A 7,048-nucleotide genomic window follows, 5' to 3' on the forward strand; every position below is an offset into this window, starting at 1 on the left:
TGAGGGTAATCCTCTCAAGCAATTTTCCCGTCGATTCAATCAGATAGATTGGTCTGTACGCCGATGGGTCACCCGGCGGTTTCCCGGCCTTCGGTAACAGTACTAACTTCTGCCTTTTCCATATATCTGGAAAACGGCACTCGTCAAGGCATCTCTGCATAGCTAGCCTGAACATGTTCGAGTTCGCTATGATTGCTGCCTTGAGAGCGCTGTTTGGAACTCCATTAGGCCCTGGAGCTTTGTTCGTTGCTAGAGAAATAGCCACTGCAAGTAGCTCTTCATTCGTCACCGGGGCCACCATGTCGGCCGTACCCACCGTGCCTTGCGGTGCAGCGAGCCAGGGACTTGTGGCTCGAGACGGGAAGAGTACTTCGATAATCCTCGCCAACCGATCCGGCGACCGTTCGGGGGGTGAGGAGCCCCATTTGGTCTTTGCCATCACGATCCTGTAGGCATCGCCCCACGGATTCGCGTTGACACCCTTGCACAAATTGTCAAAACACGCTCTCTTGCTGCTCTTAATGGTCATGTTAAGGGCCGATTTCGCAGCTCGAAACACTTCACGGCGGTCCACCCTTACATCCTCGGTGCGGACTTGTTGCATCCTACGTCTAGCTTGGAGGCAAGCTGTTCGTAGGGCTGCAATCTCTGCACTCCACCAATATACCGGACGTCTGCCATTTCTTGGCAGGGTTTTCTTTGGCATAGTGGCGTCGCATGCGCGTGATAGGACAGCTACCAGCGCATCCCCGCTTAGACTGTCGGTGTTGCCCTCCAGTCCCAGGACCGCGGTGAAAACTTCGCTGTCGAAGTGATTGGTCTTCCACCCGCGTACCTGACAGAGATTACCCGCCCTCGGATGCTGCACACCATAGTTGATCCTAAAGCGTATTGCTAGGTGATCACTATGAGTGTAGCCCTCGTCTACCCTCCAGTCCATGTCTAGAACCAAACCCGGACTGACAAACGTTACGTCGATCCACGACTCGACCCCATTCCTACGGAATGTGCTAGCGGAACCATCATTGACTAGCACTGCGTCGAGTTTCGCAAGCTCCTCCAGTAGCGTTTGGCCCCTACTATTTGTACAGCTTGCCGCCATCCTAGACCCGTCCGCCATCCAGTTGCCGTTATCGGCAGGGATGTTGTACGGGTCGGATAGGAGGGCGACATCTGTCCTCGACTCAGAGACCGACTGGCATAGCAGCTGCTAAGCAGATGCGCAGTGGTTAAGATTTAGTTGTGTGACATTCACGGCTTCTTCTTACCGGCCTCCCCGAAGGAACACACAGGTCCGCCCATAACATGGTTGCGGCCTTGCTTCTTGCTGGCGCAGATAAGGCATTTTGGTGCCCTCTCGCATTTCTGCGCCTTGTGTCCCTCCTCGCCGCAACGACGACACAACTTGCTCCTGTCTGGGCCCTTACAGTCGTATGACTTGTGGCCTGGCTCCAGACACCAAAAACACCGGTCCACTGAAGGCGGCTTGGCTATGCTTACTGGGCATACTGACCGGTCGATCTTCAGCTTTCCTGGTTCGGTCACCTTTTTGGCTTCAGCAACCGGTAGCTTGAAATAGGCTACCTGCGTGCCAAGCATTCGCTCCCTTAGACGAACAGAGGTCCGATCGATCTCTACGCCGCACTGCTCCTTTACGGCCGACACGACGTCCTCTGCGTTTGTAACCTCATCCAGTTGCTCACACTGGAGGGTCACTTCCGCACCTCACCTGAGCGCCGTCTCCCAAGACCTCTTGGGCCAACGTCCAATATGTCACACCGCTGGATTGTGCACCACGTTTCAGCACCAAGATCATTTCGCCATTCTTGGTGCGTCTAACGCTTCGCACATCCTGTCCTAATTTCGAGAGGCTTTCGGCCGCCCGCATCGATTTAAGGACCTCTGCATAACTACCCTCGTCGGTTTTCACCAACAGGGCCTCTCCTCTGTCTTTCGCCTTCTTCGCGGGTCGAGGTGCGTTCGACTTCCGCTTTCTACTAACCAGCTGTCATTCGCCATCTTCTGCCGATGGCGCCGGCTGGCTGGTACCTTGTGGCTCAACGCTTTGCACCCGGTTGGTGACATTCGCCTTTTTAGGCTGATAAGTCGCCTTCTTGGATCGCCGCCCTGCCCTCTATCGGCATTCTCTCTTCCCTCCACCCTCTTCATATAGGCTTCCTGTTCTTGTCTTGCGACTCGAACAGCCTGGCGGAGCACCAGCCGGTTCTGTTTTAGCTCCTTACTGATGTTTTGCTTTCCGCTCGTAAACTTGATAATATTATCGAGTTGCTTGATTACCGCCCGCATTGCGAGAAGTGGTCCACCAAGTGTGCTGGTAGTGTTATCTCCTACCACACCTAATGATCCCTCGGTGCTGTTGTTTACAGCTCCCGTCGCTCCGCTGTCAACCCCTGTCGGGGGAGACCTCACCAAACCCCCTTTGGCGAAGAGGTTCAACACCGTAGGCATTTCCTCCTCTCCTACTTTGCTCCCATTTTTGTTATTTTTAATTTCATTACTCATAATAGTTCCTACGAGTTGCGCGAGAAAATAGGTCCGCCATGTCAGAGCTCCGCATTAACGTGGTAAGGGACGCTTACTGTGGGGGGGGTGCCCAGGTACCACACAGGCTCCGTTAACGATCGGGCATCTTTTTCGACTCCCTCCCCCGATCATTCATCCCTCGGCACGGGTCGCTTCACGCCTTGGAATTGGGGTTATCCCGTTTGGTGGGCTCATACCACCAGAACGGGAGATTCGTAGCGCTATTGTATGCTGGCCACTACACGGCCCCCCTTCTCTGTCAGCATACGACCATAATCCCAACGAATTGGTTACCCGATTTGTCCTATGGTTACTCGTACCCCAGCTGGCACCGCGGGGAGGTAGGGATAGGAGTTCCTGAACAACAGGCTAAGGACCACTGTGGCGAACCACCGGGTCTATATTTCCCATGGCCCAGTCATTTGCCAGCCAAGGTATGGCTGGCAAAACCGATTTGTAACCGTTTCAATTTCTCTTGATCTTATTTTTGTTTTTTTTAGTAACAAAATAATGAACAAAAAAATGGACAATATTTATTTTTTTATTTACCTATTATTTATATTTACAATCTCATCAGATATCTCGGGTGTATAAGTGTTCTGAGTTGTAAACGGTGCCTCGACTGTTTATTGCGAATGTGATTTCACGTCCTAAAATTGTAGTATCGATCATAACTGTATGAAAGAAAAATGTAGCTTCAGAAATAATGCATCAAAATATCATTACTTACCGTATTTAAACCAAAATATCTCTGACCACGTTGACTGTCCAATTTCTGAACCTCCATCTTTAAAATTTGGCATCTTAAATGTAAACATGGACAATTTCAAACAAGAAAAAACAATGGCGAACCGGTGCGGCGAATCTACCTACCATAGGTAGCAGAAGTATAACCACAGATAACAGACGTTTAGGCTCGATTTGAATCGTGTGTAAATACCCGCTACTGAAATACCGAATAAATTAGACGTTCGAAACACGTTTGGCAAACGTTTGCAGATGGCGCAGTGATCGATACAATGCAATGAAACACGGATTTCCAACGTTTATTAATTTGAAAGTTTACACAGGTTTTTGAAGAAATTTTGTTCTAGCCTAAACGTCGGTTATCTGTGGTATAACTGAATTCCGGCAGCGCCATTTTGAAAATATCGACAACAGCCGGAGGCCTGACGGATTTTTACAGGCTGCCAGATTTTTTTCCAAGTGTGTGGAAGAACAAAACAAAACACGCTTCGTAAAAACAAAACAGTTGTGTACAAAATCGACTGGATACTTACTATATTAAGATGACCAAAACAAAACTAAAAATACAAATCTCGACAAACATACGATCACGGCTTAAAAATCAACTATCAAAATTCTCTTCGAAAGGAAATTTCAGCAATTTCTCGCAGCAATTTCTCTTTTGTTTTCTATCAACATCTGTGGTTGGCGAGTCTGTCCGGAAATTCCACTCAAAGTGAATTTTGACAGCTGGCCTCCACGCCCTAATCATATGTTTGTCGGAAAATATTCGGACACAGATCAAACTTGAAAAAATTTCACTAACTGAGAAAAACTGGATACACAAACGTTGTAGAAGCTGGTCTTTTTCATACATATTAATAATGGATATGGAAGAAGCCAGCACTAATCGATCACGCTGCAAACTTGGAACTTCCAGCTAGATCACGTAATAGTTCCTTGACCGGATTCAAAGTCTGTATTAACAGGTTGTCGTGCTCAATAAAAATACAAATTACAAATATTCATAGACAGAAAACATAGATCTGCACGCCTATCTATACTGGAAAGCAATCACAATAACAACATTCCGTGTAATTCTACGGCTAGGCAGATCTTGACAGCTAGACGAATAACAAGATAAACCCGACAAGAGAACACCAACATTTCCGTAATTATTCTGAATTGTTAATTAAAATTTCGCAGTCTTTCCAAATAGACGCCGTACACAATGTTCGCTCTGGTTCTGTTCTTATATTAAACATACACTTCGTGTACGAAGTAAACACGCTATTTTGTACCAAAACACGTGCACATGTTCGCCTGTACAACAGAACCCCATGTACGTACACGGTGTGCGCACACATAGGTTCATGGCATCATTTTTCTCTTTCTTACTCTTATCGTCACTAGCGTTGACTCTTTTTGCCTTGCGCGAATCGTTCCCGTGTACGCGCCCGGTGTACGTACACGGGTGTTTGAACTAGAGTTTGTACATCGTTCCCTTGGGTTCGATGTTCGAGGCGAACCTGTACATCGAGACGAAACATGTTTGAGGTTCAACGCGTGCACGAAATTTTGAACACAGGTACAAACTTGTAGATGTTCATGGGAAGTCTGAAATTTCGTAATTTGCACATTAAAGTTTACAGAATCCTCAACAGACTGAGCATTTTCATTAACTTCAATCTATTGTTCTTTTCGTGTATCGCTGATTAGAATGACATTGTACAGCTCGAAACAAAAAAGGTTTATTGTATACAAGGTTGTATGAAAAAATCTGTTCAACTTGGTTGTTTTATGTAGCCCCAGAACGCAGCCATTTAAATGACAGCGGCTGAATGAAATTTTGGTAGAACGAGCCCAGCATTTTATACCGGTTCTAAAGTCACTTTGGTCTGGCAAAAGCTCTTACGTCATAAAGCTTGTCGCAATTTGTTTCTATTGGATCGCTGCACTAGTCTTATTATTTACTGTAAATTAAGAAACTGTCGATATGGATGGCCAAGTACCTGTCCACTCTACGTTTTATTGTATTGATATCCATTCTCACACTTCTTTGTACAAAAACGATCATAAAATTAAATGAAAGACTTATTCCCTTATTTTATTGTTAAAATCAACTAATTGACAAAACAGACACACACACTGGTCTTTTTTCTTTATACGGCTTTCCGTGTAGTACCAAGGCTGTGTTTCTCTTGCACATCGTCTCTGAATTTCCCCGCACAATCTCATGGCGGTGCAGGGTGGCTTTTAGGATCAGATGTCTCGAAAATGTACGAGCGCGAGAAAAAAAAATTGGCGCGTGTAGACGATTTTCTCACACGCTGGAGGGCTATCCTCTCAGTTTTCATCATCAACGCAATGCCAGCAAGACTGGGAGAATGGTTTTTTGGCGGTTTATCTCGAAGTTTTGTCTAATGTATGCCGCAGTCTGGTGCGTTGCGGTTGTAGTTTTTTGTTTTCAGAACGTGTTGATGGTTTAGAACGTGATTTGCGTTTCGAAGCCTAGGAAGGGTGAAATTCCTATTTGAGCCCTGTTAAAGGCCGATTTCTTCACCCTTGCCTAACTCTTAGGGCCGATTTCTTCACCCTTGCTTAACGGTTAATCTTTTTAAACCAGGTTTAACCGTTAAGAAAGGGTGAAGAAATCGGCCCTAAGACTGTATTATTCGACTAACAATCGCACGCATTGCTATCGATATCTTTGTACAGTACGTACAATAACGAACAAAACCGGGTGGAAAATAGCTCGGGTTTAAAACAACAGAAACTTTGAATTGAGTTCCCAGTAAGGAACCCGATTCGAAGCTTTTTAGGCGATAGAATGATCATGGCAGAAATGGGCTCAATACCCTAACTACAATGATGTGAAGAAAAAGCATGCTATCGGGCGATAGGTCAGCAATGAAAATATATTTCACCGGGTTCTGTTCGGGACTTTTATGAGCCTATCTGTTGAGTTGTTTTGCCTCCAGGTGAAACTCCAATTAAGTTGAAATCTAGGGATAGATAATCTTCATCCTACTGTGCTTCATACCGCGAATGACGGACAGATAAGAGATGGGCAAATAAAAGGGCTAACCTGCGAGGGTGATTTAAAATATGTTCTATTTGCACAGCTAGGTGGAGACGCGCGGTACTTCGATGTCTCAATTCAAGCACCATTTCTGGAAAACTTCCTATCCTCCTATGGCCCTCGCGGCTATTGCTAAGTATTTTTAGCGCTTCTCAATATGAGACTGATTGCCAATAATTGACTAGGTATCTATCACATCAATTGCGTTTGTGTATCACGAATCGCGAGCGGGAATCGACACCGTGAAGGGACAGTTATGATAATGTCAACAACACTCTTCGCTTAAGGGAGAACCATCATCATCGTATCTGGCTGCTTCGAATATAGACGAACCGACAGTAACCATCGAGATTGATTGCGGTTGTGGCATCCGGATTGGGTGAGAGAATTCTCGCTCGGTGTGTGTATGTGTGGCTGTTTGTGGCGACACTAACTGCTACCGCGGGAAGAGAAGTATAGTAATATAAAGGAGAGACGTTTCGTGAAATTAATGACTGACCGCAATCGAGTGTCTTCGTTTCGCGTGCGTTTATCATCAGTTATGTTGTTATTCTATTACTTTTAATCAATTCGCGTACTTCTCGGGCAGCACGCGACATCACGACGCGACGATAATTCCCGGTGGAGGTGTTGGCCAGCATTCGGAAGTCGACACTTTGGGTGGTGTGTCGTCAGTCTACGTTGGTCGGCCGTGCG

Source organism: Topomyia yanbarensis, chromosome 2 (genome assembly GCF_030247195.1).
Source record: "Topomyia yanbarensis strain Yona2022 chromosome 2, ASM3024719v1, whole genome shotgun sequence".
Taxonomy (NCBI): Eukaryota; Metazoa; Arthropoda; class Insecta; order Diptera; family Culicidae; genus Topomyia; species Topomyia yanbarensis.